General features: G+C 37.3%; 1 non-coding gene across 1 annotated transcript; it reads right to left on the bottom strand.

Moving 5' to 3' along the window:
• Window positions 1-1,462: 1,462 nt before the first annotated feature.
• LOC118522616 (small nucleolar RNA SNORA51) lies at window positions 1,463-1,601 on the bottom strand. The gene has a single exon (XR_004910716.1). It is a non-coding gene; the product is annotated as a small nucleolar RNA SNORA51 (small nucleolar RNA).
• Window positions 1,602-10,947: the final 9,346 nt, after the last annotated feature.

The following is a 10,947-nucleotide window of genomic DNA, read 5'->3' as shown; positions in this document are numbered from 1 at the left end:
CCCAATGTGGGACTCAATCCCAGGACCCCGGGATCATGACCTGAGCCGAAGGCAGATGCTTAACGACGGAGCCACCCAGGCGCCCAAAAGGTGAGTCATTTTAGACTATCTTTGGTTAAGCACTAAATATTATAGCTTATTCTCTAAATGAACCATGAAGATCACTTTAACTATAGTAAGTGAGTCATCACAGCCCCAGCATTATATTTTTTATAATTTGTGCTGAAATTAATGTTATGTCTTTCCTTTGCCTCAAAAATATAGCACGTGAATCTTAAAATAATCTGGCAAATAAGTTATTCATGATTCGGTTACTTAATTCTGCTAACTAAAGGAAGAAAAAAATCATTCTGCGTGTGAAAACAATGTGATTGTCTTTGACGACATAAACTTTAAACAGGTAAAAGGTGATGCATTTCCAGCAGCAGCAGCCATACCTCGGAAACAGGGAGGAGGGAGGATGTTCCCGGGGTCTTTCCGCTCCACTTTAGGATAGCTGCCGGTCAGATATATTGAACAGTTTCAGGGGCTGCTCTGCCTCAGTGAGCAAAGCTATCAAAGAAACCAGCAGAGTAGCACACTTCCGACGGGGCTGGGGAAACAAAGGGTAGAGCATTAAACACACACAACAAACACTGCGAGAAGAGAAACTACAAAAATGAGCAATCAGTCTCTGTGTGAGAGTACTATTTTTTTTCTTAAGGTGAACTTATTCACCTATTTGAAGATCCAATTTGCCAAATTACAACATTTGAAAATTACCGTGATCTGCTATCATAACAAAGGCATTGATGTGTGCGGACACTGGTGTGGATTCTGACGTCGCTGCCTTTGTCGATTGTTCTTCAAGTGACTGCCTGATAATCCTCACTCTTTATCTCCTCAAAGATCTCTTAAGGTCTAAAGAAATGAAATCCTTGGAGGTATCGTTGAGAGACATAAGATATGCAAGAGTGAATTTCTAACATGGAAGAGCTTACCACAGGCATCTTTTCCACTTGGATGAAAAAGAAAAAAAAAAAGAGCATCTCTCCTTTTGTGGTCCACCTGGCAGGGCTAGATCCTTGGCCGGTTAACAGCATGATCAGAGCAAGTAAGAGTCTGGCCGCTGGAAGGGGCCCTTCCTAATTAGTGTTGTAGCGACACATGTCCTCTTAGATGCAGCACCAGAACAGGATGTGGTTTTGGCAATACTCTTTCTCGGAACAAAAACATGAAGAATATGGGGCATCTGTCTGTCCATCAGCTCTCTAGGTGACACACGGAAAGTCAGCAAGACCTGGATCTCTGTCTTCAGTACCCATCTGACATCCAAAAACACAAGTGCCTCTATAGCCTCAAGTCATATTACCTTCCACGGCGTTCCTAAGCAGAACTCAAAAACTAAACCTTCTTTGTTAGGAACTGTACTTGCAAATAATCCCTTCAGATTTCCATCTTAGTTCCTTTTGTCGTTATGGAGCCTTTTCAACTGTTCCCAAGGATATTGACAAGGACTCAAGAGAGGGCCTGGGCTGGGGTGTATATGGGTAGGTTTACTCTGCCTCCTCTTCCGGTACAGTAGGTGTAAGAACCCAGCCAGTGGTAAGCACCAGGAGGCTGCCCAACTCATTTTAAGACCAAAGACATTGGGGCTTTGTCTAAATAAAGAAGCACTTCCAGGAAAAAAAGGGAAAGTGTGTCAGTTATGTCAGATGGAGTCTCGCATTTCTCTACCCCAAGTTCAAACCTTCTTCTCTTGTTTACAGGCTCAGTATCTTCCAAAGGTCAAGAGTTAGTACTGGTACTAAGCAATGGGAACATAAGGAGTCCTAATTTAAAGTCCTGAGTCCGGGCTTCTGCTATCACTGTCCTTATCTGATTCCTTGTGATCCAGCTGTGACCATTTGCCCAGTTATGGTCAGTTAGCGCCTGCACGTAATCTACACTATAACCCATCAGCCACTAACTGCTCTTTATTCAGCCATGTCATAAGCTGTGATGTATAAAAAAACCATCCGCATGACTGCCTGAGGCCCATAAAGTCAACGAGAGAGCTAGATTCACACCAAAAGGAAAACTTGTGAACATTTGTATTTATAAACTGGTGAGCTTTATTTGACAAATTTCATCGAGGATTTTAATGGACTCTGGATTATAGCCAGGGAAGATAAAGTAGAGGTGACAACCATGTATTAAGTACAGTCATTGTTAAAAAGAGGATGATGAAATTGCTTTTTTAGTTTTACCACTGGTACATGAGTTAAAACATAATTTAGATGAGACTTAACAGTTATTTAAAATAATGAATGGGGGGCCTGGGTGGCTTAGTCATTAAGCGTCTGCCTTCGGCTCAGGTCATGATCCCAGGGTCCTGGGATCGAGCCCTGCATCGGGCTCCTTGCTCAGCGGGGAGTCTGCTTCTCCCTCTCCCTCTGCTTGCCGCTCTGCCTACTTGTGCTCTATCTCTTTGTCAAATGAATAAATAAAATATTTAAAAATAAATAAAACAAAACAATGGAAAGTGAACCAGCCCAGGTGTTAGGAGTCAAACATGCTCTTGTGCAGGGCAAGAGGCATTTCCACATACCCCAGTTAAGATACTAGGCAAGTCATTTAGTATCGTCTTTTCTCTCATGTGTATCTATATCTGTTAAACAAAAGATTCATGCACATAATCTTCAGTTCCAAATTTATTGGAATCTGTTAATGACTATAGAGGAGTCCCCCACCCCACCACCCCTCATCTCCCTCCCCTGGCAACCTCACCATAACCTCAGTGTAGACTGGATATTTTCAGCTGATTCAGAGTTTGCATGTTGTATTATATTGACTTTTACACTGTCAAAAGTGCTAAAAAATTTTAAAGTCAATCTGGTCATGTTACATAGTATGTTAAAGCCGGCTGCTATAACAGGCAAACCCAGAAACAGATGAGAAGACAGTTGATTTTTCATTCAAGTAAAGACCAGTAGTTAGGGGGGAGGGAAAGATTCTGCTCCATGTGGTCATTGAGGGACGCGGGCTAATGGGGTCTCCGCTGACGTCGACATGTGGCTTCCATTTTTGCCCTTGGTTGCCCTTAGTGCCACCATTCAGCGAAAATTTGGAGAAAACAAGGCACATGGAGCATCACATGGGAGTTTCCATAGGCTAGGACTGAAAGTGTTCTGTATAACTTTTGCTCTGCTCCTGAGAGGAAGAGAGGTAGATTTAGGGAGCGGCTAACTAGTTTGTGCCACATACCCAGAAAGTCGTTTCAGAGCGGAATATGATGTACACATTCTCTAAGCCCCAGCTCAAGTCCTCTCTGTTCCATAAAAATTTGCTTCTTTACCACTGGCAACAACTTACTTCCCCCTCTAAACTTTTTATCTGTGTGTTTTGACACTTCATCATTTTGTCTTGATATTTTGATGAAAATATGTCTCCTCTGTTAATACCAGAAACCCTGGATAACAGAGACAGTCTTAAGCTTTGCACATCCTATCTCCTACCCTCTCACTTGTCATCCAGCACAATGCACTTAATTAAAGCCATTAAATAAAATAAATTTGATTCATTAATCTTGGTGGGTTCTTTCAAAATACAGATAAATGTAAGTATATTATAGGAATGGTGGGAGGAAGCAACTATTTTTTTTTCCCCAGGCCCATTGCCAAGGACAGTGCCTGGCATGTGAAGGGCACTCAAAATTATTTGTTGAATGAAAAACAAAAGTTCTAGGATTCTACATTCTGTGATCATCGGGCCCTGCTATTTTTCTTGTGGTCAAATACTTACGACAAATTCTAGTAGTTTAAAATAATAATAGCTAACACTTCCATAGTGCTTACTGCATGCTAGACATATAGAAAAAAATCATTTAAGACAACAATATTTTGAGATAGTTACTAATGTAAGTTCCTTGTACATATCTACCTTTTGAGCCGGTGCCGGCCTCTAGGGAGGCTTTGTGCAAACTAGAAAAGGCACCAGAGGCCGCACCATTCACTAATCTATATTGTCAAAGAACATCCAGAGCAAAGACTTGCTCATAAATGTTGAATGGATGAATGGATCAATGAAAAAACTATACTATTTGAGTAGGTCTGAGTGATAATAATTCCTTTACTATTTTTTTATTGTCTGATTTGTTCTAATTTTTCTACAATGTTAATATGTTATTCAGTGTATAAACTTATTTGATAGAGACAAAAGAAATCTATAAATAATAAGTGAGGACAAAATTCATCAATCTGGGTGAGTATATTTTTAATTAAGAAAGAAAATTAATATAATGCTTATACGTAACAACATCCTTTAGTTTCCAAGATATATTCTTTCTTTGATAGAATTTATAGTTACAAATGGTCATTTGTAAATCTTCTTTTTTTAAGATTTTATTTATTTATTTGATATAGAGAGAGCATGAGCAGGGGGAGAGGGAGGGAGAGGAGCAGAGGGAGAGGGAGAAGCAGTCTCCCTGCTGAGCAGGGAGCCCAACACAGGGCTGGATCCCAGGACCCTGGGACCAAGACCTGAGCCAAAGGCAGAAGTTCAACTGACTGAGCCACCCAGGCGTGGTCATTTGTAAATCTTTTTATATTTCATTTCTGCAGTTAAAGTTCGTAGAAGTTGAGCTAAATGATACTTATAATTAAGTTTTCATTTTTAAATAGTTATCTAAGTTACATAAAAATCTTACAGAGAATTCACTGAATTTCTCCCTGAATCTCCACCAATGGTAACATCCCACTTAACTATAGCACAATATTAAAACCAAAAACTGATGTTGGTACAATCACAGACTTAATTCAGATCTTAGATACTTCAGATATTCAGATTTCACTAGTTTTATGTGTGTGTGTATGTAGTTCTATGAAATTTTATCACATGTGTAACCACCACCAAATCAAGATACATCTAAAGAATACAATCAAAGAGTATTTTAAAATTAAAATACCCCAAAAATAAAATTGTTAAATCTCTTTTCTAATATTGTCATCAGACAGTTGGTGGAATTATAATTAATTGCCAAAGTAATTCGGCAGTATTCTCACCATTTTTCTATTTAAAGGTGTATTGAATTTTTTAGAAAAAAAATCATTTTAGATGCTCTCAGGGATTTCTCTTTTTAGAAAGGAATCTGGTGGAGAAGACGTACACAATGAGTAATCATCTCTTATTTCTTTATCATTTTATAAATAAAGATTAGCAGTTTGAAACTTCAGAATGTTTATGCATCTCTTAATAACAGATGATGCAATGTAAGTACTCTGCCACCAGGTGGTGGTCCCTCCAATATTTGCTTTGAGATTCAAATCAAAACTAGGAATCATTTTCCATTTAACTCACCGAAATATAACCTTTCATGCTCTTTATAGTTAGCTGCTTTAATAATCAGATTTAGTCTAGCATTCAAGGATCTCTATCATCAGTCTCCAATTTCCTTCTCAGGTTCATCTCCCACATTTTCCCTCTATAAGAAACATTTGCCAAGTCCAATCTGACGTATTCACTATTTCTTACATATGTTTTTTTCTCATTATACTTCTGTATCATATTCATCTTTTTTTTTTAACTAGTGCAAGAATATAATGCCTAGTACATAGAGGGGGCTAAATGAATGCTTACTATAAGCCTTTGCTCACTCATTCCTTGTATCTAAAATGCTTTGTCATCTCCTCTATCTAGCTATAAAAATCCTTCAATGAATGCTCAATTTCAGCATCACCTCTTCCACTCTTTCATCATCATTCCAGTAGGAAGTGATCTTCCCCTGCCATACACAAGAAATGCTCTGTGTTTAGCACAAATGTGGCTCTTCCACATTGCCTGAAGTTGTAGCTTTTGAATATTAATCCCATATTTTAATCTTCCATAGCCCTTGGCACAGTACTTGGGTATTCAATGACTACTAGTTGAGTTCGTGCATTTCAATAACATATTTTAGAGAAAAATGTGCAAAAGGAAATCCCTATACCTATTACCTTTTTTTTATCGATCCTTAACTTTCCTTTAGCATTTATTCTGAATTCTAACTTGCAGTCAAATTCCCTACCTTGTAGTTTAAAAGCCATTGAAGTGTCAAGTCTTCAAGAATTGGGTGGGCTGGAATCAATATTCTTTAAAGTATTAACACTTTCTTGAGATAGTCATTCTGTTGGAGCAAGTCTTCATTCAGCCTCTTTACAGTTTACCAGACAGGTAGCTTTCTCTTCTGTCCCACTTACGACTTGAACCAAGTAAAGAGACTCTTCTTTTCTAATTCTAACACCCTCTTTGCTCAGGAGTTTCTCTGCTTACTGCCTAAGCTTACTTTTAATATCTAACACTAGAATCTTTAAGAAAAATATTTTTTTTCTTAAAAAAATATATTTCTTTTCAAATTACTCTTTTTTTTTCTTATTAAAAGGAAACATTACAAGCACTGGCTATGTTTTTCTTTTATTAGAATTAGTAGCTGGGTGACCTTGAATTGTATGTCCAATAGATCTTCTTCCAGAAACACTCTAGTAATAACTTGAGTTCCCAACCTGTCCTAGTACAGAGTTCCCAGAGCTGTTTCCTGAAAGAGTTTATGTTCCTCCTGAAGAAAAGAACATTTAAAATAGAACTACTTTAAAATGAGGTTTGGGGATGGAAATTTAAGGCAGTTTCATGACAGTAACATTGATCTCTTTTGGCAGTTCTGATATTTATGTATTGGGTTTTCTCAAAGCTAGGTCACCTTTCTCTGCAACCATTTGGTCTGTTTTAAAAAGTGATTTCCTAAAGACCAAAGACTACCTTTTTCTATTTAGAATCCAACTTCACACTGTCAGAACTTAAAATTCTCCAGACTCCCATGGCAGAGCTGCTTTAGGTCAAAGTACAGCCAGGAATAAATGCCCAAATGTACCCTCAGAAGGGTCTCAGTTTTCAGAGGGGTTAACGGTACCACTATGACAGACTCCATACTGCTCCATTCAACTGTTGCGACTACAGACCCCCATATCTAGATCTCAGACTTGGTTTTTGTTAGTTCAGCAAGTACTGAGTTGGACAAATATTTACTCAACACTATACCACATACAGTACTAGGCTCTGAGAATGCAGATTTAAATAAGACATGATTCCTGCCCTTGAGAAATTGACTATATTTTGGTCATTTCTTTACTCTGCCAGATATTCTACCCTCACTTCTGTGTTTTTCCAGGTCCCTGACTCCTCACCTAATCTCACCTAAATAATTGATTTCCCAGACATCCTGAATTCTAGAAGATTCCAGAGCTCATTGGTGCCATGACCCGTGACCAGAGGTTTTTCTTATAGTCTTAATCCATTGAAATCTGATACTGACCCAACAGAAGGAATAAAAATGCTTAGCAAATACTAGATAACATTATCTGTGCTCACTCTAATGTTTACAGATTTTCCAAAATAAAAACCCGCGAGAAATCAAAGTTAAAAAAAAAAAAATCAAAGTTGGTGCTCCACATGCATGCATTTTAGAGTGAATAACGATCACCTAGAAAGGTCGCTAAAATGCAGGTTCTGATTCAGTAGGTCTGAGATGGGGCCTGAGACTCTGCATTTCTAACAAACTTACAGCTAATATCCATGCTGCTGGTCCATGGATAAGCTTTAAGCAGCAAAGCTCTATGGTTTTCTTCCCACTTCTGAATGAAGGCAAAGCCATGAGAGATGTTCAGGATCCAGTCAATATGGTTTTAAACTCAGAAAAAAATAATAAACATTATTAAATGAATACAGTCAACCAGTACAAGAATTAGTTTTAAAAAAAAAGTGGAGATGCAGTGTATGAGCGGAGTTCTCTTTACCTAATCAGGACATAAAATTAAAGGAAGTTAAAACTATATGACAGTTTGTTTAAAATTTAAAAATAGAATTACTGTATGATTCAGCAATTCTGCTTCTGGGTATATACACAAAAAATTGGAAGCAGACACTCAAAGAGATATTTGTCCATCCACGTTCATAGCCAAAAGTTGGAAACCCCCAATTGTCTATTGACAAATAAATGATATACTATGACATGGACAAACCTTGAGGACATGATGCTAAGTGAAATAAGCCTGTCACTAAAGGATAAATACGGTATGATTCCACTTATATAGGGTACCTAGGGTAATCAAACTCATAGAAACAGAAAGTAACAAAACAAAGTGAATGTACTGAATGTCATTGAACTGTACACTTAAAAATGGTTAAGATGATAAATTCTATGTTCTATGTATTTTGCCACAATTATATTTTTTTTAATTTAAATGAGGTTGAAAAGGACTTACACGAGGGTGTGAACTAACCAATGGAATAACATTAAAGGTCCCTTTGGAGTCAGAGTTGTCTTTTGAGGGTTCAAGTTCAAACCAGCAGCAGAGGAAGTTATAAGACTTCTCTTTATTCAATTCAGACAGAAAATCAATTAATGGTATAACTCGTACCCAGGATTATGAACAATAGGACTAACTTCTTTATAGCACACCAGCGTTGTGGAGACCACAAACAAGAATTCAATACATCTGTTAGCATTGTAATTAGAATTACCCTGTGTATCTGTAATCCTAGATTTCATGCCCTGGCCAAAATTCCCTGGGCCTAAGTTTCCTGGAATTGATAGCCACAACTTTCTCAGAAAGATAAAATTGTTCACTGGTAGATAAATGTCTTATAACTCTGATAAGTCTTTTTTTTTTTATTCAAGAAGATGTATTAAGTAAATCAAAACTCTGTGAATAATTTGGTAAAGATTACTCTGCAGATTTGGTATTTAAACTATTTGTAAGTTAGATAAATATCTTTAAGATTCAGGCCCATGGTTGAATATGTAAACGTGAATATATAATCAAATATGCAAAATACGTAATTAAATAATTGATTTCAGCTTTCTGATTTCAAGTTGAAAGGTGTAAGTTTATTTAATGATGTTTGTAAACATTCTTGAAATGATAAAAAAAATGTGGTTCACTATATTTATAAGTTTTAGTTGTTAGACGTAATGGCATTTAGTACTTGAATCATCTTACTTGCTAAGTTGAATATTTGAAGTATTTATAAATGAAAGTTGAATATAGGGGGTGCCTGGGTGGCTCAGTCAGTTAAGCGTCTGCCTTCAGCTCGGGTTATTATGTCAGGTCCTGGGATCGAGCCCCACATCAGGCTCCCTGGTCATCCGGGAGCCTGCTTCTGCCCCCCTCCTCGCTCACGTTCACTCTCTCTCTCTCTCTCTTAAATAAATAAAATCTTTTTTAAAAAGTTGAATATATTGAACTTATAAACACAGTTTTAAATGTTTAAGGATGTTAAACTAAAGAACTTTGAAAATGAACTGATTATTAAAAGCATTTATTGTGTTCTATCGAAGTTGATTGAACATTGATCAAAAGCTCCCTTGAAAATAATTGCTAAAATTTACTACATATGAAAATCAAAAAGCTTAAGTAAAATAAGACTTCAAGTTTGATACTGTAATAAATTTAGCACTAACTTAGAAGACTAAGGAAACATCAAAATCTTTTCTGTGCTCAAAAACCCACCAAAATATTTCACATTGGCACTCCTAAACCATGTCAGATAGACATTCAGCCTGTTTGACAAGATGAGGGAAGTTGATTCCAAAAGCTTGTTTGATGGAGTTACGTAACCTTCAAACATTTCCTCATTCCACTTGTGGTGGTCGTGTAGCAGGACAGGTTGAAAGCCTTGAGGCAACACTGGGGCCTGTTGGAGAGGACCCTGGGTCTAGAGGAAATCTGAGAAATTAGTTGTCAATGCCCCACTGAGCGTCAGCAACCATGTAGCACGAAGGATTTGAAAGTCAGAAATCAGTTATGTAAATCATAGCTGAAGAATGGATAAAATATCAGTGTTAGAGCTTGCAGTGGGGATAACAGCCAGGCGGATGGACCAGAAGCCCAAAAGCAGACAACAAGCTCCTCGACAGCAAAGAAAGCCTCGTTCTCGTTCACTATTGGACCCACAGGCCTTCAGGCAGGGATCACATCTTATTTATCTCTTATATCACCTGTTAGCGTGGTTCTGAGCATAAAACTGTGCTCAAATATCTGTTGAATGAATGAAAGATAAGATAACAAGGCTTAAAAAGGATTTGGTAAGCAAAAACTAGTGGAGAGGAAAAAGTAAAAAGAATGTTGTGCATACAAAGACGTTCATAACCAAAGAAATTAACATTCTGCCCCTTGATCTGCCGTCTAGTGTGGTCAGCATTGATTCAACAGGTAATTGAAAATGAGATGATTGGGAGGGTTTGTGGACAGAAGCTATTGCTGGTGGACAGATAATATCTCTAAACTAAATGCAATCATCACTGAGGATCTCTATAGGCCTTCAGCAACCCTGATTTCTGGCATAGATAGTCATTCCCTGATACCAGTATTTCTGGGAATGTGTTCTATACACCATAAATCCTGTGGGATGGTAGTGATTGTAACTTGAGAAAAAGATGTCCATACAAGATTGCTAAGGTAATTAATTCCTAAGCCTAAGATATTCAACTTTAGTTAACTTTTTTAAACTCCCTGGATGAGCCTATATCCAACTTAAAAAAAAAAAGAAAACAGATGTGAATAGATGTTACCCTCTGCCAACTAAAAGTGAGAGGGGGTTCCACTCATCAACAAGTTTAAGAAACGTTGGTTAAACAAAAATAAACACAATGGCTTTTTTCTTTGCAGGACTCCTCAGTCAATAATATTTTTATTTTCATTGTGAATTTTTAAAGAAAGAATACCATTGTTTTCTAAATTTTTTGACCCTTGATTCCAAAGTGACTTGAAGAAATAATGCTTCATAGAACCTGCTTAGGTCCTTGAAACCAAGTTCAACTTGGGTTTGAAAATCAATTAGCAAACAATTCTTCATAAGATCTAATGAAATTTGGCTTTGTGGGATGTAAAATTTTATTTAATGTTTTAGTTCATTGATTTAATTGTTGGTAAAATTCCCCCCTTCAAATATAGCTAT

Source organism: Halichoerus grypus, chromosome 9 (assembly GCF_964656455.1).
Source record: "Halichoerus grypus chromosome 9, mHalGry1.hap1.1, whole genome shotgun sequence".
NCBI lineage: Eukaryota > Metazoa > Chordata > Mammalia > Carnivora > Phocidae > Halichoerus > Halichoerus grypus.
This window is presented reverse-complemented; position numbering and strand designations above follow the sequence as displayed.